Below are 23,272 nucleotides of genomic sequence, written 5' to 3'. Positions count from 1 at the left end.
AAAACCCTGGAATGCAGGGACTTTTGAAAGGCAACCGTTTTAAGAATTGAATGGGTTTAAATCACCTAGCATTCTGGACAATAGGGCTGTTGCATTCTCTTTTGTTTTAGCCCAGGTGAACTCCGGATGTGGGCGGGAACATTTTGGCCCCACAGTGCAGTCACTAACCCAGTCCAACCACTTTGAGTTAGCCAATCACAGCTTTTCTCTTGTGAATTGGAACTTTCTGGGCGCGAATTTCCCAGACAGGCAAACAGCAGAGGGGGGAGGGGGCTCACAAGGTATATAAGATAGCTGCTGAGAAGCTATCGCTCTTTACTTCCTGGGACCACAGGTGAGCTTCTCTCTCTCTCTCTCTCTCTCTCTCTCACTTCGCTGGACCACAGGTGAGCAGAGTTTCTGACTCCTCAGCAAAGCAACCTAGTAAGGAGTTGGGGGGTGGTGAATTAAGCGGATATTGCTAAGATTGTTTAATCAACATTGTAGCCACTTACCGTTCGTTTTTACCGTCTGCATTCCCCCATTTAAGCAATTTAACTGTAATTACTGTGCTCGTATGGTATGGTTTAATATTTGATTATAGTTTCTTTAGTTTAATAAAAGTTTGACTTTCTCACATCAAAACCGCCTGTTCGTTTTAATATGTCATTAATTATAAGTCCTCTTGTCAGAACTGGAAGGTGGGGTAGCGATTCGAAACCGCTGTTTGAAAATTGGTTTATTGGAAATTGGCCAGAGTGCAGGCAAAACTGCCTGACCAGGTAAATTACCTTAAATCAGTTAAAAGAAGCCCCACCGCCTTACAATCTACCCTGTCAATCCCCCTCAGAATCTTGTATGTTTCAATGAGATCACCTCTCATTCTTCTAAACTCCAGAGAGTATAGACCCATTCTACACAATCTCTCATCATAGGACAGCCCTCTCATCCCAGGAATCAGTCTAGTGAACCTTCGTTGCACCGCCTCCAAGGCAAGTATATCCTTCCTTAGATAAGGAGACCAAAACTGTGCACAGTTCTCCAGTTGTGGTCTCACCAAGGCCCTGTACAATTGTAGCAAGACTTCCTTACTCTTATACTCCAATCCCCTTGCAATAAAGGCCAACATGCCATTTGCCTTCCTTATTGCTTGCTGTACCTGCATGCTAGCTTTCTGTGTTTCTTGAATGAGGACACCCAAATCTCTCTGAACACCAACATTTAAAAGTTACTCGCCATTTAAAAAATATTCTGTTTTTCTATTCTTCCTACCAAAATGAATAACCTCACATTTCCCTACATTATACTCCATCTGTCATCTTACTGCCCACTCACTTAGTCTATCTATATCCCTTTACAGACTCTTTGGGCTGGATTTTCTCAATGGAGACGAGTTGGAGGCGGGACAGCTGCTTGCCGGGTTTCAGTCCTGCCTCAGTCATCTTCTGGCCAACCAGCGGGATTTTCCCCGATTGACCTTATTAAGCCCGCCCAGTGGGCTCAGCAGGCCAATTAGGGGGAAGTTACTGACAGAGCACGTCAACGTCAGATGTGCTATCTGTCAAGACTTTTTGAAAGAAGAAATGTCAGCGTTTGACAGCTCTGTGAAGCTGTCAAACACTGACATTCTCTGTAGTTTGATGAGACCTTTTGTTCAGGACTCATCAAACCTTTCAACTTTGTAGATTTCAGATGACTGTTGGTTCGGAGAATCCAACAGCCAGTCTGTGAAATCAACAAAGAAGATGTCGGGTCTCCCGATCCAGGGTGGATGAAGGCTGTAGGCAGAAACCAAAGTAAGTGAACATTTTTTAACACTTAACACTCACCTTCCATACTTACAACTCCACACTTGCACCCATCACTCACCTCTACATCTTACTTTCAGGTCCCACAGACCTCCGCAGACCTCCGACGCAACTCCTCCAACTCGGTGGGGTTCTCTGAGGTCAGGAAGCCTTCACCTAAAATGGTAAAATTGGAATAATCCTTTTTTCTGCCTGTTAACTACCTGTTAACAGGCAGATAAAAGGATTTAAAGCCTTTCCCGCCTCGAGGAGACGGAACCCGAAGCAGCACATCTTCCCGCCTCCTGGCAAAAGGGCATGAGGCGGGATGGGGGCGGGTTTGCCATCCGCCCCCACTTTCTGCTACTTTACCGGCAGTCCCGCCTCCATACCCGCCTGCTCGGGGCTGACAAAATCCAGCCCTTTGTGTTCTCCTCACAGCTTACTGTCCCACTTAGCTTTGTAACATCAGAAAACTTGGATACATTACACTCGGTCCCTTCATCTAAGTCATTAATATAGATTGTAAATAGCTGAGGCCCCAACGCTGATCCATGCGGCACCCCACTAGTTACAGCTTGCCGACCAGAAAATTACCCATTTATCCCTACTCTCTTATGAAGAAAGGTTGAGCAGGTTGGGCCTATACTCAGAAGAATGAGAGGGGATCTTATTGAAATATATAAGATTCTGAAGGGGCTTGACAGGGTAGATGCAGAGAGGATGCTTCCCCTCGTGGGGGAATCTAGAACTAGGGGGCATAATTTCAGAATAAGGGGGCACCCATTTAAATCGGAAATTAGGAGGAATTTATTTTCTCAGAGGGTCATGAATCTTTGGAATTCTCTTCCCCAGAGAGCTGTGGAGGCTGGGCCATTGAATATATTTAAGGTGGAGGTAGACAGATTTTTGAAAGGTAAGGGAGTCAAGGGTTATGGGGAGTGGGCAGGGAAGTGGAGTTGAGGCCAAGATCAGATCAGCCATGATCTTATTGAATAGCGGAGCAGGCTCGAGGGGCCAAATGACCGACTCCTGCTCCTACGTCTTTTGTTCTTATGTTCTTATGTTCCCTGTTTTCTGTCTGTTAACCAGTCCTCTATCCATGATATTATATTACCCCCAACCCCATGAGCCCTTATCTTGTGTAATAAACCTTTATGTGGCACCTTATCGAATGCCTTTTTGAAATCCAAATATACTACATCCACTGGTTCCCCTTTATCTACCCTGCTAGTTACATCCTCAAAATACTCTAATAAATTTGTCAAACACAATTTCCCTTTCATTAAACCATGTTGACTCTGCCTAATCATGTTATGATTTTCTAAGTGCCCTGATACCACTTCCTTAACAATGGATTCCAGCATTTTCCTGATGGCTGATGTCAGGCTAACTGGCCTGTAGTTCTCTGTATTCTCTCTCCCTCCTTTCTTGAATAGCGGTGTTACATCTGCTGAGACTGTTCTAGAATCTATGGAACTTTAGAAGATCAAAGCCAATCCACTATCCCTACAGCCACCTCTTTTAAAACCCATGGGGATGTAGGCCGTCAGGTCCAGGGGATTTGTCGGCTTTTAGTCCCATTAGTTTCTCTAGTACTTTTTCTCTACTTATATTAAATATGTTAAGTTCCTCACCCTAATTAGAACCTTGCTTCCTCACCATTTTTGGTATGCTTTTTGTGTCTTCTACTGTGAAGACAGATACAAAATATGTGTTTAATGTTTCTGCCATTTCATTAGTCCCCACAATAATTTCTCCTGTCTCAGCCTCTAAGGGACCAATGTTTACTTTTGTTACTCTCTTCCTTTTTACACACTAGTAGAAGCTCTTACAATCTGTTTTTATATTTCTTGCTAGTTTTCTCTCATATTCTATGTTTTCCCATTTTATCAATTTTTTGGTCATCCTTTGCTGGTTTCTGAAACTCTCCCAATCCTCAGGTTTACTACTATTCTTCGCAACATTATAAGCTTCTTCTTTCAATCTAATGCTATCCTTAACTTCTTTAATTAGCCACGAATGGATCACTTTTCCCATGGCGTTTTTGTTTCTCAATGGAATGTATTTTTGTTGAGAATTATGAAATATTTCTTTAAATGCTAGCCACTGCTTATCTACCGCCATACCTTTTAAGAACATAAGAACATAAGAAATAGGAGCAGGAGTAGGCCATATGGCCCTTCGGGCCTGCTCCGCCATTCAATAGGATCATTGCTGATCTGAACCTAGACTCACGTCCACTTCCCTGCCCTCTCCCCGTAACCCCTAATTCCCTTATCTGCTAGGAAAATGTCTATCTCCATTTTAAATTTATTTAATGTTGCAGCTTCCACAGCTCTCTGGGGTAGCAAATTCCATAGATTTACTACCCTCTGAGTGAAGAAGTTTCTCCTCATCTCAGTTTTGAAAGGGCAGCCCCTTATTCTAAGATTATGCCCCCTAGTTCTAATCTCACCCATCAGTGGAAACATCCTCACCGCATCCACCCGATCAAGTCCCCTCACAATCTTATATGTTTCGATAAGATCGCCTCTCATTCTCCTGAACTCCAATGAGTAGAGTCCCAACCTACTCAACCTTTCCTCATACGTCAACCCCCTCATCTCTGGAATCAACCGAGTGAACCTTCTCTGAACCGCCTCAAGAGCAAGTATATCTTTTCTTAAATACGGAAACCAAAACTGCACGCAGTGTTCCAGGTGTGGCCTCACCAATACCCTGTATAACTGCAGCAAGACTTCCCTGTTTTTATACTCCATCCCCCTTGCAATAAAAGCCAAGATTCCATTGGCCTTCCTGGTCACCTGCTGCACCTGCATACTAACTTTTTCTGTTTCATGCACCAGGACCCCCAGATCCCTTTGTACTGTAGCACTTTGCAGTTTCTCTCCATTTAGATAATAGCTTGCTCTTTGATTTTTTCTGCCAAAGTGCATAACCTCACACTTTCCAACATTATATTGCATCTGCCAAATCTCTGCCCACTCACTTAGCCTGTCTATGTCCTTTTGCAGGATTTTTATGTCCTCCTCACTCACTGCTTTCCCTCCCATCTTTGTATCGTCAGCAAACTTGGATATGTTGCACTCGGTCCCTTCCTCCAAATCGTTAATATAGATTGTAAAGAGTTGGGGTCCCAGCACTGACCCCTGCGGAACACCACTAGTTACTGATTGCCAGCCCGAGAATGAACCATTTATCCCAACTCTTTGTTTTCTGTTAGATAGCCAATCTTCCACCCATGCCAGTATATTACCCCCAATCCCGTGATTTTTTATCTTGATCAGTAATCTTTTGTGTGGAACCTTGTCAAATGACTTTTGGAAGTCCAAATACACTACATTCACTGGTTCCCCTTTATCCACCCTGTATGTTACATCCTCAAAGAATTCGAGCAAATTTGTCAAACATGACTTCCCCTTCGGAAAACCATGCTGACTCTGCCCTATTAAATTATGTTTATCCAAATGCTCTGTTACTGTATCCTTAATAATGGCCTCCAACATTTTGCCAGCCACAGATGTTAGGCTAACTGGTCTATAGTTTCCAGCTTTTTGTCTACTTCCCTTCTTAAATAAGGGTGTTACATTAGCAGTTTTCCAATCAGCCGGGACCTTTCCTGAGTCCAGGGAGTTCTGGAAAATGATCACCAATGCATCCATAATCCCTACCGCCACTTCTCTCAAGACCCTAGGATGCAGGCCATCAGGTCCAGGGGATTTATCCGCCTTAAGTCCCATTATTTTACTGAGTACCATCTCCTTAGTGATTTTAATCGTGTTTAGCTCCTCCCCCCCTCCATTGCCCCCTGTTTGTCCAGTGTTGGAATATTTTTAGTGTCCTCTACTGTAAAGACCGATACAAAATATTTGTTCAGCGTCTTTGCCATCTCCATGTTCCCCACCACTAGTTTCCCAGTCCCATCCTCTAAGGGACCAATGTTCACTTTAGCCACCCTTTTTCTTTTTATATAGCTGTAGAAACTCTTGCTATCTGTTTTTATATTTTTTGCTAGTTTACTTTCATAATCTATCTTCCCTTTCTTAATTAATCCTTTAGTTATTGTTTGCTGGCTTTTAAATGCTTCCCAATCTTCTATCCTCCCACTAGAATTGGCTAATTTATATGCCCTTGTTTTCAGTCGAATACTATCCTTTATTACTTTACTAAGCCACGGATGGCTGCATTTTCTTTTACTCGCCTTTTTCCTCAGTGGAATACATTTATCTTGAAAGATGTGAAATATCTCCTTGAATGTAAACCACTGCTCTTGTATCGTCTTACACTTTAATCTGTTTTCCCAGTCCACTTTAGTCAATTCTACTCTCATACCTTCATAGTCTCCTTTATTTAAGCTTAGTACGCTGGTTTGAGATCCAACTCTCTCACCCTCAAACTGAATTTGGAATTCAACCATATTATGGTCACTCATTCCAAGGGGATCCTTTACTAGGACATTTTTTATTAATCCTGTCTCATTACACATGACCAGATCTAAGATTGCCTGCCCCCTGGTTGGCTCAGTTACATACTGCTCAAGGAACCCGTCCTGAATACACTCTATGAACTCTTCCTCAATGCTGCCATGCCCAATTTGATTAGTCCAGTCAATATGAAAGTTAAAATCCCGCATGATTACAGCTGTTCCCTTATTACAAGCCCCAACTATTTCCTGATTTATACTCCGACCAACAGAGTTGCAACTGTTAGGAGGCCTATAGACTACGCCCACTAGTGACTTTTTCCCCTTACTATACCTTATCTCCACCCAAACTGTTTCACTATCCTGATCCTTTGACCCAATATCATTTCTGACTATTGCAGTGATTCCATCCTTGATTAACATAGCAACCCCACCTCCCTTTCCTTCCTGTCTGTCCTTCCTAATTGCCAAATACCCTTGTATGTTTAGTTCCCATTCATGATTATCTTGCAGCCATATTTCTGTAATGGCCACCAGATCATACCCATGTGTAGTTATTTGCACCGTCAACTCGTCAATTTTGTTATGAATGCTGCGTGCATTCAGATAAAGAACTTTCAAATATGTTTTCTGACAATTTATTCCTGCTTTTACCCCTTTTACTACTTTACCTTTATCATTATATACATTCTGTCCCTTCCTGACACGCTCTGGTTTTTAATTCCCCCACTGCTACCTTGCTCTATTGCCTTCTCCGCTGTCATTTTTATTTTTCGCTCTCTTAAAACCTCCCCCCCACTAATTAGTTTAAAGCCCTCTCTACAGCCCTAGTTATTCGATTCACCAGGATTCTAGTCCCAGCACTGGCCAAGTGAAGTCCGTCCCAACGGAACAGCTCTCGCCTGTCCCAGTACTGATGCCAGTGTCCCAGGAAGCAAAACCCATTTCTCCCACACCAGTTTTTGAGCCACGCATTTAACTCTCTAATTTTATTTACCCTAGCCAAATTTGCACGTGGCTCAGGTAGTAATCCAGAGATTATTACCCTTGTGGTTCTGCTTTTTAATTTGGCCCCTAGCTGCTCAAACTCCCTCAGCAGAACCTCCTTCCTTGTCCTATCTATGTTGTTGGTACCAACATGGACCACGACAACTGGATCCTCCCCCTCCCACTCCAAGTTTCTCTCCAGCCCAGAGGAGATGTCCTTAACCCTGGCACTGGGCAGGCAACACAGCCTTCGGGACTCTCGCTCTTGGCTGCAAAGAACTCTATCTATCCCCCTAACAATACTATCCCCTAACACTACAACATTTCTGTTAACTCCCCCCACTTGAATGGCCCCCTGCTCCATGGTGCTGTGGCCAGGTTGCTCATCCTCCCCGCAGTCCCTGTTCCCATCCTCACAGGGAGTAAGAGCCTCAAACCTGTTGGACAAGAGCAAGGGCTGCGGCTCCTCCAACACTACCTCCTGGATCCCCGTACCTGCCTCACTTCTAGTCATACCATCCTGACCCTGGCCACGGACTACATCTGAATTAATTAATCTAATTGGTGTGACTACCTCCTGATACACAGAGTCCAGGTAACTCTCCCCCTCCCTGAAGTGTCTCAGTGTTTGAAGCTCGGACTCCAGCTCTTCAACACGGAGCTGGAATTCCTCGAGCAGCCAACACTTACTGCAAATGTGATCACCATGAGCATCAATGGTGTCCACCAGCTCCCACATATTGCAGCAGCAACACATCACCTGATCTCCCAATCTATGTAATTAATTAAATTTATTAATATTATTTTTAAATACCCTCTGCCCCGATTCTAGATGATGAATATCGCACCTTAGAAACTATAAACCACAGAGTTTAAGCTTAAAAAGAGAGAAATACTTACCAACCAATCACTTACCCGCTTTCTGGTGACGTCACACTTGGATTACTTTTTACCTCTCTCCTTCCCTCTGACTTCGGAGACTGGAGATTGGTACACCTTACCTGGGTCTCTGAAGCCTTTTTAAGCTTCCCGCTCGCACCTCCCGCCGACACCCACGGTCTGAGGCCTTACCTGGGTCTCTGAAGCCTTTTTAAGCTTCCCGCTTGCGCCTCCCGCCGACACCCGTGGTCTGAGGCCTTACCTGGGTCTCTGAAGCCTTTTTAAGCTTCCCGCTCTATTTTTCTAACCTACCTTTGTAGGATTCGCAAAATTGGATTTCATATTAATAAGGATCAATGGGCAGAAGAGGCCATGATTTTAAAGACTGTTTTAAAAGAAGCCCAGAAAAAGGGGCATACAACATGGCCACTGTATCATGTGACCAGCTTATTGGGACACTTTAAAATGGTTCCTGCACAACCTCAGACAACTATGTGGATTGAACCCATAGCAAGTTCTGGAAGCTGTTTCTGAGAGAACAAAGCCAGACCCACAGGCATGCATATGGATTAGATGCAGATCCACTCAAGATCTGGCTGGAGACAGAGGCCATCTAAATGTTGACCCAGATGAAAGAGACAATAACTTATTCATGAGGACAACACCAAGGGCTCGGTAACAGGATTAGCACAAAATTAAAAAACAATGAAAGCCATTTCAAACCAGAGATGGGCCTGTTACCAGCCGCTTAAAATGATTTAAAATATAATAACTGCCCCGCTGTGCTCAAAGCCCACCAAAAGTTAAAACAAAGACTCACCTGATTTTGCGGGGGGAAGTGAAGCCTCGGGAAGAAAGGTATAACTGAAGAGACTTTTCAGCAGTTGAAACAAGCAGAAGCACCGGGTTGGAAGCGACACTCGAGGCAAGCTGAACAAGCAGCTTGGAGGACACGGCAGTGGGACATGACGCGACAGGGGCAACGACCCCAGGGACAGCTTGGATGAGTTGAGACACAGGACCAGGATGCAGCACCTCGGAACGCAACTTGAGGAGGAAGACATAGCTTGGGAGAAGATGTTGGAGGAAGCTTGAATCAACAAGCTCGGACAGTCACAAAGAGAGCGGAGAAAAAGGACAGTTTAAAATCGGACAGTCGTTGCAGCCCCAGCAGCCTCGTTTTCAAAACCTTGCACTTCCTAGTGGGATTGGTGAGCATGTTTCTGGCCCTTCACAATCAGATATAGTTAGGTTTAATAAGGGGGTGGATTTAAGGGTACAATTAACATGAGTTGTTGTCCCTCGATGTTCCATGTGTTTCTTTATTTCATGATGATCTTTGTAGAGTATAAGATGCCTATATTTGCCTTAGTTAGTATAATGTCGTTATGATTTGTTTGTATTTGTTTTTCCCTCCCATGTACCGTACTCTTGTCTTTGTTGCATTTGATTTGATATTTTTCCATTTGCAATAAAATTTCATTTTTATTCATCAAACTTGGTCTACAAGAGTCTTCTCTGCATTGCAGTTCCTGCACCTAAGTCCAGATTATAGAATCTAAGGGGTGAGTGGGTCGAACCACTCAAAGTTTTACTGTGCAAGAGAGAGAGGCCTCTAGAGAGAGAAACCTCAGGGAAACCTCTCGAGGAAAACCTCTTACAGAAAATGGCGAGCCAGCCAGGAGTCTGGCAGCAGGATTGCAATGTAGTAGATCCAAGTTTGAATGGTCGAAATGCAATGGATGAGAGGATAGCGGATTATGTTTTTGGGAAGGTAAACTTTACAAAACAGTGGATATCCGACCTATTAAGAGATAGGCGCCTGCTAGACGCAGCCATCAAGTGGACAGAAAGCAAAGAGCACAAAAGATCTGTAGAAAAGGCGGTCTGGCTGATGTGCTACAAGAAGCAAGTCCAGCTTTTGGACCAAGTCATTGTAGCACAGACGGCCCAGATCAAAGGGTTATTAGCAGAAGTAGAGGAAAAGGTTGCGGGAGGAAAGAAACTGATTGAATCGCTTAACGCGCTGAATCAGGAACGCCAATCCGTAACTCACCGCCATGAGACCAGGATAGATTACTTGGAGTGTCAGGTCGTTGAGGCCAAGGCCAGTGAAGGTAGAATGAGAGACAGGTGTTTCCACCTAGCTAAGCAGGTAGAGGCACAGGAGGAAAGTATTCTGGGGGCTAGGGCAGCATACAAGATGGCCATGGAGGATAGGTCTGAGAACACCAACCATAGCGCTTGCCACAAGGAGCTAAAGGACCTGAGAACGGCCCTAGCGAAGGCAAACGGCTTGGTGTGTCTCATAAACCCACCAGCGAGCCAGCTACTGTTAGCCAAGGAATCCAAAAGACCGATTCCGCAAGAGGCAGTTGGGGTACCAACCCCCGAGCCCTCGGCACCTCCCGCCTATACTGAGTCTTGGACTCCGGGGAAGGAAACGGTGAAGTTAGACAAAGTGGTTCCTGAGGTAGAGCAACACCAGGTAGTAGAGTCGGGGCCGGCGCCGATGTGTCCCACGCGACACCAGAGGCTCGGTCCGAACGAAGAGGATGGCGCGGATGGACCCCTTGTGAATCAGATCATAATGCCCCATAGCGCACGACAGCTAAGGGAAATGATCAGTAGCATCCCAAAACTCTCCGAGTCAGGAGATCCCTCAGTGCATTTTCGGGACGTGGAGCAAACCACAGCCGTTAACGACTGCGACGGGGCCGAACTGTCCAAAATGCTGCTGTTCTCCCTGGACAGCTCACTCCTCCAGTGTCTCCCTGACGAGAGCAAGAGAGGGCGAAAAACGTACGAGGAAATACGGGATGAGATCCTGGAGATTATAGGGGAGGGTGACGGAACTCCGTTCCTCTGATTGGAAAGGACGGTACAGCTCGAGGGAGAACCCCCACGGGTTTTCGCCGGAAGGTTGTGGCCAGTGTACCGGCGCAGCTGCCCGGGCGGGCCGGACCGGAACGGGCTAAATGTTGACCAAAGGGCTCATTGGCTCCGGTGCCTGGTCGCCAATTGCTTGCCACAGGTGAGGGAGCAGGCCAAAACATGGTTTGACCCCACTAACCCCCGCTCCACAGAGAAACTAGTACTTGATCAGCTCACGATAGGTTACAGGAACAACAAGAGTAGGGATGTGCCTTCCTCAAAGGGAAAGGTGCATGAGGCGAGGCCTGCAGCTCCTGCTAAAAAGGAATGGCATCAGGAGGGGAATCGCCCTCCCCAAGCCAAGAGCAGTTGTTACGGGTGTGGGAAGGAAGGTCACTGGCGCTGGGACTGTAAAAATCCCTGGAAGGATTTAAAGGGAAAAGCTCCCTCAGCCCCAGCCCAAACGCCCATCCGGGAGAAAGGAGCCGATGTGTCAATCCATCCCGCTGCAATCGAGTCAGTTTTAGAGGCAATGCGGTCACTAATGACCTCGCAGGGGAAGGTGGCAGTCGCTAACGGCCCTGTTGCTCCCCCAGCCCCAACCGATGTGCCCAATTGACTAGAGCCAGCGCAGCCTGTCGACCTGTGTCCCCTAGAAAGACATGCACAGGAAGAGATCTCCTGTAAAATGGAGGAATACCTGCGGTGCCAGGTTGCGGAGGCTAAGTTAGTTGAGCAGGTTTTAAGGGAGGAGAACGCCAGATTAACAGCGAGGGCTGGCAGTTTAGAGGGTCGGCTAAGGGTTTATAAAATGGTTCATGACCAGTGTAAACTGTTTAAGCCAGGTGCAAAAGAACCAGCAGGGAAAGCCAGGTCTGAGAGTAAAAGCAATAAGCCTGAGGCAAGTAAAGAGCCACAGACCACACAAGCTGGCGTTGCAGCCTGCTTGAGGGGAGGAGCCATCCCGCCCACCTGGGAGGCTTCCCCAATGGCCTGGGACTCGGACGAGGAGGGACCCGAACAGCAAGGTCCCGCCCTCGACACGATTCTGGAGGAGGAGGAGTCGGAGGACGGAGGTTCCGCCCTCGACTCAAGCGTGGGGGAGGTAGAAATTGGGGGCAGAGATCCCCCACCTGTAAGGACAGGTGGGGAGGAGCCATCTGCCACAGACCCAATTCCCGAAGGGGCGGAGCCTGAGGGGAGGGAGCCGAAGCCCACAGTCGTGGAAGAGCCACGGGCTGTGAGAGCCAAAGTCCCACCCAAAGGTACACTCGCCAAGGGAGCCTGCCCAAATCCCAAAGGGGCGGAGCCTGAGGGAAGGGAGCCAAAGCCTACTGTCGTGGAAGAGCCACGGGCTGCGAGAGCTGAGGTCCCACCCAAAGGCCCACTCGCTAAGGGAGCCACGCCCAAAGTACCTTCTCGCAGGTCAGCCCGAACGTCTCAGCCTGTAAAGTCTTGGCCCGAGTCACCCACTCCCAGTAGACACCGACTTCAGAAATCATTAAGAAAGCACAGTCCCCGTTTAACAGCAAAAGGCTGCAGGGAACCAGAGATACAGGTCACTGCAGCCCCGCCACAGGGAGCGGTGAGCTGCAGTCCAGAGCCACAGGTCACTGCAGCCCCGCCACAGGGAGCGGTGAGCTGCAGTCCAATCAGGGATTAGGCAAGCCGCCCGGGGATGGGCGGCGCTGTACATAAGTTTAGTTTAAGTTTTAAGGTGATTCGTTGTTTGTACACTGTAAAAAGGTCAAACATTCGCAAAAGTATGAGAATAGAGGGGAATGGAGGGAGCATTATATGCGGGTAGAAGAAGAGACACCCGTTTAGATTTTGCTGCTCTGTATAAAGTTAAAGTTTCCCTCCCTCCTCTGTATTATTTTTTTGATGTGTATTCATGTGTTTTTGGATTTTCGTATGTATTTCATTTTATTATTGAAGTTTATTAGACGTGATTATTATTATTTGATAATGTGTATGTACTAGGTGATGTAGGGGTATAAGGCCCCCCTCCATGCCTGGAAGTAAGTTGTAAGATTTTTTAACTCCAAGGTATTGCCATCTATAGATGCTTAATGTACACTAGATTTTTCTGAAATGGGAAATGCATGTGTCGTGGGGTCATGGATAGGTAAACACTGGGGATGGTTAGATTGTGGAAGGACAGAAAATTTTGCTCACCCGGAATTATGATACTCCAAGCAAGTTACAGTATCAGCAGGGGGGAGTGTAGGATTCGCAAAATTGGATTTCATATTAATAAGGATCAACGGGCAGAAGAGGCCATGATTTTAAAGACTGTTTTAAAAGAAGCCCAGAAAAAGGGGCATACAAAATGGCCGCTGTATCATGTGACCAGCTTATTGGGACACTTTAAAATGGTTCCTGCACAACCTCAGACAACTATGTGGATTGAACCCATAGCAAGTTCTGGAAGCTGTTTCTGAGAGAACAAAGCCAGACCCACAGGCATGCATATGGATTAGATGCAGATCCACTCAAGATCTGGCTGCCCCAGAGGATCCTTTACTATGAGATTGCTAATTAACCCTGTCTCATTACACAGTACAAGATCTAAAATAGCCTGTTCCTGATTGGTTCCATGACATATTGTTCTAGGAAATTGTCCTGGCTGCATTCCATGAACTCGACCTCCAGACTACCTTTGCCAATTTGATTTGTCCAACCTATATGAAGATTGAAGTCCACCACACTGCAAGCCACACATCTAATCAAAGCGTTGTGACAACATCATAAGCAGAAATAGAGCACTATGGCAGTCATCTGAATCCCAAGATTCACTTATTGTGGAGGGAGTGGGTGGCACAGGGTGTCAGTGCAAAGGGACTGCTTGTAAGGATCCTATGGAAAATGAGTTGAATGGTCTCAATCAAGCTCCCGGTAAACACAAGCCAACAGCACAAACTGCCCTTAATTTGATAACAAGTTACCAATCTCAAACGGAAAGGATGCCGGGTGGCTGGTATGGGAAATATTAGACTGTTGCTTTAGGGGTGCTCTGCTCAGATTGGAGCTGAGACACATTGCTGGAGAGAGTGGCCAAGTCTCACTCTGCGTCTAACTGTATTATACCTGGCCTTGAAATACTTGATTCTGGCACTGAATGGCCAAATTAGATTCAATTTCCTAGCAAGCATATCCCTCACCTTGACAAGCATAAAACTGCTCGTAATCTGAGAAGCTGGTGGTTATTCTTGATAGCAAACGTTTGTACAACTGATTGGCCAGTAACTTCTAATAACTGATGAGATTTGTTTTCCTTATTTAAGTTGTGACTCAGCACGCACACTTGATTCGCCTTTTCATGGAAGTTAATGGTGGCTTGCATGAGATTAATCTCTAGTGTTATATAAACAGCCATAAATCACTTCCTTGTGAAGTGGAGTCCTGTTTGTGATTCCATTACACATCCAAATCTCAATCTGTATTGTGCAGTGTGGTGTATGTGCCTTTAAGAGCCCCAGATGTGCTGTAATGCCGGTAATTGCCACTCGGGCTATATAAGCCTGTATATTGTGTACAGGTAGACTATCCTTTATCTGAAAACCTCGGGACCAGCCGAGTTTCGGATAAAGGAGAATTTCGGGTTTCGGAAGGTGGGTCGGCGGGGGTCCGCGCGGGGGTCGGCGGGGGGGTCGGCGGGGGGTCGTGCGCACGACTTACGCTGACGCTCAGCGTAAGTCAGTCGGGGTCGGCGGGGGTCGGGGCCGGCGGGGTCCGCGGGGGGGTCGGCGGTTGTCGGGGCTGGCGTGGTCGGCGGTTGTCGGGGTCGGCGGGGTCCACGGGGGGGTCGGCGGGGGGGATCGGCGGTTGTCGGAGCTGGCGGGGTCCGCGGGGGGGTCGGCGGTTGTTGGGGCTGGCGGGGTCGGCGGTTGTCGGGGCCGGCGGGGGGGTCGGCGGTTGTCGGGGCTGGCGGGGTCGGCGGTTGTCGGGGCCGGCGGGGTCCGCGGGGGGGTCGGCGGTTGTCGGGGCTGGCGGGGTCGGCGGTTGTCGGGGCCGGCGGGGTCCGCGGGGGGGTCGGCGGTTGTCGGGGCTGGCGGGGTCGGCGGTTGTCGGGGCCGGCGGGGTCCACGGGGGGGTCGGCGGTTGTCGGGGCTGGCGGGGTCGGCGGTTGTCGGGGCCGGCGGGGTCCGCGGGGGGGTCGGCGGTTGTCGGGGCTGGCGGGGTCGGCGGTTGTCGGGGCCGGCGGGGTCCACGGGGGGGTCGGCGGTTGTCGGGGCTGGCGGGGTCGGCGGTTGTCGGGGCCGGTGGGGTCCGCGGGGGGGTCGGCGGTTGTCGGGGCTGGCGGGGTCGGCGGTTGTCGGGGCCGGCGGGGTCTGCGGGGGGGTCAGCGGGGGGTCGTGCGCACGACTTACCCTTTATCCGAACTTCCGAAACCGGAACCCTCTAAAAACCGAAGGATTTTTCGTTCGTACGCACGCCTTACGCTGAACGAAAAAACCTTCGGTTTTTAGAGGGTTTCGGTTTTCGGATGTCCGGATAAAGGGTAGTCTACCTGTATATCCGTTAGAACCCCCCCCCGAGACTTTGCTTAGTAAATACCTATGAACCAACTCCTGTCTTCAGTGGCTTTATCAACACACGGACACTACAGTGGCAATGAAGTGGAAACGGACTTACCTGCAATTCAGCAGCACCTCAAGGACATCGATTCCTCGGGCGTCCAGAAGACTCAAGGAAGTGAGAGAAGCTGTGGTTTCACCAGCTGGCCAAGCTGGTGGCAGGCACTGCGCTAATCCTTCCTGGGCATCAGGCTGTGGCTCTACAGCTGAGACAGGCAGCGAAATCGGAGGCAAGCAATAACGGACTGGGAGGGAGCACTCGGGAGACGGCCGGCGCGGCAAGCAGGTCAGCGTTCAGACCTCCGGCGGGAACGAGTCTCCAACAGTAAATTTAAAAAAAAAAGAACGGAAACCGCAGTAAACAGCGTTGTTATCGGCAGCAGCGGCGGGAAAGCACGGGAAGCGCCATATCTTTGCTACAGAAAAGAAAAAAAAAAGCATGGGAAGCGCCATATCTTTTCTGAAATGCCTAAGTCTGGTAATATTAATGCTTTTGATAGCGAAATAGAGGATTGGACCACATACGTGGAAAGAGTAGAGGTATATTGCACTGCAAATGGAATAGAAGATGAAAAAAAGCTTCAGTACTTCTGAACTTAATGGGCGCAAAGACATACGGGCTGTTACGAAACTTAATCACTCCAGCCAAACCAAAGGACAAGAATTTTAAAGAAATTGTTGATACCCTGCAGGAGCAATTAAACCCAACACCGCTGCTGATAGCGGAACGATTCAAGTTCTTCAAGAGAAATCAACACAAGAATGAAAGTAACGCTGATTACCTAACCGAATTAAGAAAGCTATCAAAGTACAGGTAGACTATCCTTTATGCGAAAACCTCGGGACCAGCCGTGTTTCAGTTTTCGGAAAATTTCGGATTTCGGAAGGTATTTTATAAGACTGGGAAATTTGTCGGGGGTGGGTCGGCGGGGGTCCGCGGGGGGGTCGGGGTCGGCAGGGGTCGGCGGGGGTCGGGGTCGGCGGGGGTCCGCGGGGGGGTCGGCGGGGGTCGGGGTCGGCGGGGGTCCGCGGGGGGGTCGGCGGGGGTCGGGGTCAGCGGGGGGGTCGGCGGGGGGCCGTGTGCATGACTTACGCTGACCCTCTGCTCAGCGTAAGTCGGCGGGGGTCGGGGTCGGCGGGGGTCCGTGGGGGGGTCGGCGGGGGTCGGGGTCGGCGGGGGTCCACAGGGGGGTCGGCGGGGGGTCCGCGGGGGGGTCCGCGGGGGGTCGGGGTCGGCGGGGGTCCGCAGGGGGTCGTGCGCACGACTTACGCTGACCCTCTACTCAGCGTAAGTCGGCGGGGGTCGGGGTCGGCGGGGGTCCGCGGGGGGGTCGGCGGGGGTCGGGGTCGGCGGGGTTCCGCGGGGGGGTCGGCGGGGGGTCCGCGGGGGGGTCCGCAGTGTGTCGGGGTCGGCGGGGGTCCGCGGGGTGGTCGGCGGGGGTCGGGGTCAGCGGGGGTCCGCGGGGGGTCGTGCGCACGACTTACGCTGACCCTCTACTCAGCGTAAGTCGGCGGGGGTCGGGGTCGGCGGGGGTCCGCGGGGGGGTCGGCGGGGGTCGGGGTCGGCGGGGTTCCGCGGGGGGGTCGGCGGGGGGTCCGCGGGGGGGTCCGCAGTGTGTCGGGGTCGGCGGGGGTCCGCGGGGTGGTCGACGGGGGTCGGGGTCAGCGGGGGTCCGCGGGGGGTCGTGCGCACGACTTACGCTGACCCTCTGCTCAGCGTAAGTCGGCGGGGGTCGGGGTCGGCGGGGGTCCGCGGGGGGGTCGGCGGGGGTCGGGGTCGGCGGGGGTCCGCGGGGGCGTCGGTGGGGGTCGGGGTCGGCGGGGGTCCGCGGGGTGGTCGGCGGGGGTCGGGTTCGGCGGGGGGGTCGGCGGGGGTCCGCTGGGGGGTCCGCGGGGGGTCATGCGTATGACTTACGCTGACCCTCTGCTCAGCGTAAGTCGTGCACCACTCTGGTCATGTCGTGCGCACAACTTACGCTGAACGAAAAAACCTTCGGTTTTTAGAGGGTTTCCGTTTTCGGAAGTTCGGATAAAAGGTAGTCTACCTGTACTGCCAATTCGGGGCAGGACTATTAGATTATCTTCGAGACAAATTCGTTTGCGGTCTCTTAAGTGAAGGAACACAAAAAAGACTGCTTTCTGAAAAAGATTTTACATTGGACAAAGCTTTCAGTATGGCTGTATCATATGAAGCAGCAGAAAAAGGAGCTGCAGAGATACAACAAAAGACACAGGACTTCGGCACCCATGAAATGACATAGGGTTTCGAAAGATGTTATCGCTGCGGCACATCCACCCATAACCAGAGGGACTGCTGGTTCCAGGACAAAGCATGCAGGCAATGCGGAAAGATTGGACACATTGCACAGGTATGCCGATCTGGACAAAATAAATCCACTAACAGAAAAAAAAAAATTAATGAAGAAAAGTACAGGAAGGTACAAATGATGACGGACAGTAGCTCCGAAGACCAGAAGAGCGATAGCGACTTCGAAAACAAGAGACTAAGCTGTCTCAAATTACATAATGTACTTGCCAAAGATGATTACCAAACCATTTGGGTTACCCTCACAATAGTAGGGTCCCCAGTTAAAATGGAGCTAGATACAGGATCAGCTCTAACCGTAATAAATCGACGGGATTACGAGAGGCTATTTTCGCATATACCTCTAAAAGACACATCCATTATCTTAAAAACATATACGGGGCAGAAAGTATACCCCAAAGGAAAAATAAGGGTGCCTGTTGTATACAACGGCAAAGAAATACAAAAGTTGTATTTATACATTCTACAAGATGGTGGTCCACCGTTGTTGGGACGTGAATGGATCAGGAAGATACATTTAGACTGGCACTCCATTCAGGCACTGACGGTGACGAGTAAGGAAAAAAACAATGATGACATCATACCTGAACGATTAAATGACATCTTGGCCAACGCCAAAGAAGTGTTTCAAGAGAAACTGGGAACCTTGAAAGGCATCACCGCCTCAATAAAAGTGGAAGATGCAGCAATTCCCAAATTTTTTAAGGCAAGACCGGTGCCATACGCAATACGTCCAGCAGTCGAGGCAGAGCTGGAGAATTTGGAAAAAGCAGGCGTATTATCCAAAATAGATTGGAGCGAATGGGCAACACCCATCATTCCAGTCATGAAAAAAGCATTGAATAAAAATAAATCTGAAGAACAGAGAAAAATTCGCATCTGTGGTGACTTCAAGGTGACTGTAAACCCGGTCCTTCACACAGTACAGTATCCTCTTCCGAGGATAGAAGATATTTTCGCCTCACTATCCGGAGGGAAACGTTTCACCAAAATTGACTTGGCACAGGCATATCTACAGATGGATGTTGAGGAGGCCTCTAAAAAGTATCTCATGATAAACACACACAAAGGCCTGTACCAGTACAATCGACTGGTTTTTGGAGGAGCATCAGCTCCAGCTATCTGGCAAAGAGCTATGGAGCAAGTCCTGCAAGGGATTCCGGGGACTCAATGCTACCTAGACGACATCCTTGTAACAGGAGAAAATTACAACGAGCACCTTGCCAATTTGGAGCAGGTGCTCACTAGGCTGAAAGAACGGGGCCTACAAGCGAATCGCCCCAAGTGCGAATTTTTCCAAAATCAGATATCATATTGTGGCCACATAATTAATAATGAAGGGTTGCATAAGTCACCTGAAAAAATTGAAGCGGTTATAAAAGCCCCAGCAACTGAAAATGTTTCACAATTAAGGTCGTTCCTGGGATTAATAAATTACTATCATAAATTTTTACCGAACTTATCAACTCTTCTACACCCTCTTAATGAACTTCTACAAACAGGAGTGATTTGGAAATGGAACGAAGACTGTAAACGTGCCTTCCATAAATGCAAAGACATAATCACATCCGAAGAAGTTTTGGCTCATTACAACCCATCACTGCCAATCAGACTGGCGTGCGATGCATCCCCTTACGGCATAGGAGCAGTATTATCCCATAAATTCCCTGATGGCTCAGAACGGCCAATAGCTTTTGCGTCACGCTCATTAAACTCAGCTGAGCGTAACTATGCCCAAATCGACAGGGAAGCACTCAGCCTGGTATGGGGAGTGAAGAAATTCAACCATTACCTACACGGACAAAAATTTACCTTGTTGACTGACCATCAAACCCTCATCTCCATATTCAACCCTAAGAAAGGTGTTCCCATTATGACAGCGCAAAGGCTACAGAGGTGGTCCCTTTTTCTAGGGCCACACCAATACAACATAGAATACAAAGGGTCAAAACAGCATGGGAATGCTGACGGTTTATCGCGCCTACCGTTGCCAACGGTAGAAGAGGCACCTACAGTAGACCCAGTAGAGATGTTCCACTCTACCATAGTGGAATGTCTACCAGTGACAAATTCTGCCATTGAAAGGGAGATGAGAAATGACCCGACTCTCTCACGGGTCTATGATTTAACAGTGAAGGGATGGCCAGCACATGGCGAACCACTGTTGCCAGCATTCTCGCAAAGAAGAGAACAGCTGTCAGTGTGCCGAGGAATCTTGATGTGTGGATCCAGAGTGGTGATTCCACCCAAACTCCAGGATAAAGTGCTAAAGGAGCTTCACGAGGGGCATCTGGGTGGAGTGAAAATGAAGAACCTAGCTAGGGCGTTTGTATGGTGGCCAGGTATCGATGGAGGCATCGAAGAAATGACCAAGAGCTGCCTAGGATGCCAGAAGGTCCAAAACGCCCCACTACAAGCCCCTCTACATCCATGGGAGTGGCCCTCATCTCCCTGGCAAAGGGTGCACATCGACTTTGCTGGTCCATTTATGGACTCAATGTTCTTAATCACGGTTGATGCACACTCCAAGTGGCCGGAGGTAATAAAGATGTCCTCCACCACCACGGAAAAAACCATCACAGTATTAAGGGCCATATTTGCCAGGAATGGGCTGCCGGAACAGATATGTTCTGATAATGGACCGCAATTTGTGTCCGAAGAATTCAGAAAGTTCTTAAAAAACAATGGGGTTAAGCACTACACGTCCGCCCCATACCATCCCGCCACCAATGGATTGGCTGAAAGGTTTGTCCAGACCTTCAAGAAGGCCATAAAGGCCATGGGTAATGAAGACATAAAACTTCAGCACAAGGTGGATAACTTCTTATTCGCATACAGGAATGCAACACATATGGTTACCAACCAAACTCCCGCCATGATGTTCTTCAATAGAAACCTAAGATGCCGGCTGGATTTGGTCAAGCCCAACATCAGAAGGGACATGGAGAACCGGCAGTTTCAAGGCATGAATGAAAGGCCAACTAGAACCTTCCAGATAGGTCAACAAGTTTTGGCCCGGGACTACCGTACCGAGAAATGGCAGCCTGGAACTATCTGCACACGACTAGGACCACTGATGTATACCGTGGACATCGGAGAAAGCATAATAAGGTGCCATGCTGACCAAATCATAAAGTCATCCGAAAAGGGGCAACCTACACCACAACTCTATACATCTAACGATGAAGTAGAGATACCCATATCTACCTCCGATCCGGTGATACTGGAACCCGATGAACCCGACACTGGCATTCAAGCCGAATCAGCCTTGCCAGAAGAACCTACTACACCACCAGAAACTACTACACCCCCGAGGCGTTATCCGGACCGAGTCAGGAAGCCTCCTGAGAGACTAACTTATAATTAAATAACTACAGCAATGTATATTATTTTGCTTATAACATGTAATTAATAGTTACTTAAAATATGATGTACTGGTTAGCTAAAAGGGGAGGAATTGTGGTACAGGTAGACTACCCTTTATCCAGACTTCCGAAAACCGAAACCCTCTAAAAACCGAAGGTTTTTTCGTTCAGCGTAAGTCGTGCGTACGACTTACGCTGAACGAAAAACCTTCGGCTTTTAGAGGGTTCCGGTTGCGGAAGTTCGGATAAAGGGTAAATCGTGCGCATGACCCCCCGCCGATCCCCCCGCCGACCCCGCCAGCTCCGACAACCGCCGACCCTGCCAGCCCCGACAACCGCCGACCCCGCCAGCCCCGACAACCGCCGACCCCCCCGCGGACCCCGCCGGCCCCGACAACCGCCGACCCCCCCGCGGACCCCGCCAGCCCCGACAACCACCGACCCCCCCACGGACCCCGCCGGCCCCGACAACCGCCGACCCCGCCAGCCCCGACAACCGCCGACCCCCCCGCGGACCCCGCCAGCCCCGACAACCACCGACCCCCCCGCGGACCCCCGCCGACCCACCTTCCGAAATCCGAAATTCTCCTTTATCCGAAACTCGGCTGGTCCCGAGGTTTTCGGATAAAGGATAGTCTACCTGTATATGTGCCTTTAAGAGCCCCAGGTGTGCTGTAATGCCGGTAATTGCCACTCGGGCTATATAAGCCTGTATATTGTGTATATCCGTTAGAAACCCCCCCAGACTTTGCTTAGTAAATACCTATGAACCAACTCCTGTCTTCAGTGTCTTTATCAACACACGGACACTACATGCAGAGATTCCATTAGACATCCAAATATCGATCTGTATTGTGAAGAGATTCCATTAGACATCCAAATCACACTATAACTATTACATTGAAATACATTGAATATACAGCACAGAATTGAGCCATTTGGCCCAATTAGTCTCTGCTGGTACTCCACATGAGTCTCGAGAGCAAATGCAGAGAATCCATTACACATCCAAATCATAATCTGTAACATGCATTCAATCCATTTCACATTCACATCACAGCATTGCAGTAAGTGCAGAAAGTTCATTACACATCCAAAGCTTAATTTCAACTGATCCATACTTTCTAAAAGGAGATTACCATTCATGTTACCAGGAGGGAGAAATAACTCCTTCAAATCTGCATGTTGCCTATAAAGCAGAATTGTATATAGATGTTTTTAAAGACTAACTGATGTGGCTACATCCACTGTTTTACTAGTACATTAACGTGCATTGAATCTCCTCAACTCTTCATCAGACTCAACTCTTTATCATTGCAATACTACACAGCAAATTAATTGCAAAAAAAAACTTTCGGAATCAAAATACTTACTCCTTCAGGAAAGTTACTGGGAAAAGAAAAGTTTGCCCTGATACTCTCCTCAATAGTATCTATGGTAAACCGTTGAGTTCACTACTCAGAGATTATGCTCAATTAAGTCAATCTTCCTCAGTAAATACTGACAAATTCCTGAATACTGATGAGATTTATTTTCCTTATTTAAGTTGCAACTCAGCACGCACACTTGATTCGCCTTTGCGTGGAAGTTAATGGTGGCTTGCATGAGAGTAATCTCTGGTTTTATATAAACAGCCAAAAATCACTTCCTTGTGAAGTGGAGCCCTGTTTGTGTTTTGTACACTGAGGAAATCCTGTCAACAACAAGCCCATTTTGGTAGTTCGATTGAGCGTCTTAAAGAAGCCTTTACACCTTGAGATGAACTTCTAGACCGGCCAAATCACTTGATCTTGCTGGATGTCACACAGATGTTGAAATTAAGCAAAAAGTCTTTATCAACTAGATAAACGCCAAGTGTGGACCACATCACGCCAAGACCAAACCATTGTTAAGGCCGATCAACTCCAATCGCATGTGTTATTACTGCAATGGGAATTGATCATGTAATTGTCCCATGTAAGGTATAGCTACTCAAGCAAGCTCATCTGAAGCCTATAACTTACTTTGATTGAAATCAATAGATTCATTTAAATGGAATAATTTTAAAAGGGGCACAGGAACAGAGAGAC

At 48.4% G+C, this 23,272-nt stretch overlaps 1 protein-coding gene across 2 annotated transcripts in view; it reads right to left on the bottom strand.

Annotated features, from left to right (window-relative positions):
• Positions 1-22,785, bottom strand: part of LOC147108369 (interleukin-27 subunit beta-like) — a 204,690-nt gene extending 181,905 nt beyond the window's left edge. The window contains exons 1-2 of one of the 2 annotated variants that reach the window (XM_086004971.1): positions 22,577-22,785; positions 21,967-22,050 (exon numbers count right to left, since the gene is read on the bottom strand). The gene's annotated coding sequence lies outside the window, so the exon portion shown is untranslated. The remainder of the gene's footprint in view (positions 1-21,966; positions 22,051-22,576) is intronic. The other variant, XM_086004970.1, reaches the window with a different exon arrangement.
• Between the last annotated feature and the right edge of the window lie 487 nt (positions 22,786-23,272).

This window comes from Somniosus microcephalus, chromosome 13 (genome assembly GCF_052327205.1).
Source record: "Somniosus microcephalus isolate GS21.2 chromosome 13, FLI_Smic_1.0, whole genome shotgun sequence".
Taxonomy (NCBI): Eukaryota; Metazoa; Chordata; class Chondrichthyes; order Squaliformes; family Somniosidae; genus Somniosus; species Somniosus microcephalus.
This window is presented reverse-complemented; position numbering and strand designations above follow the sequence as displayed.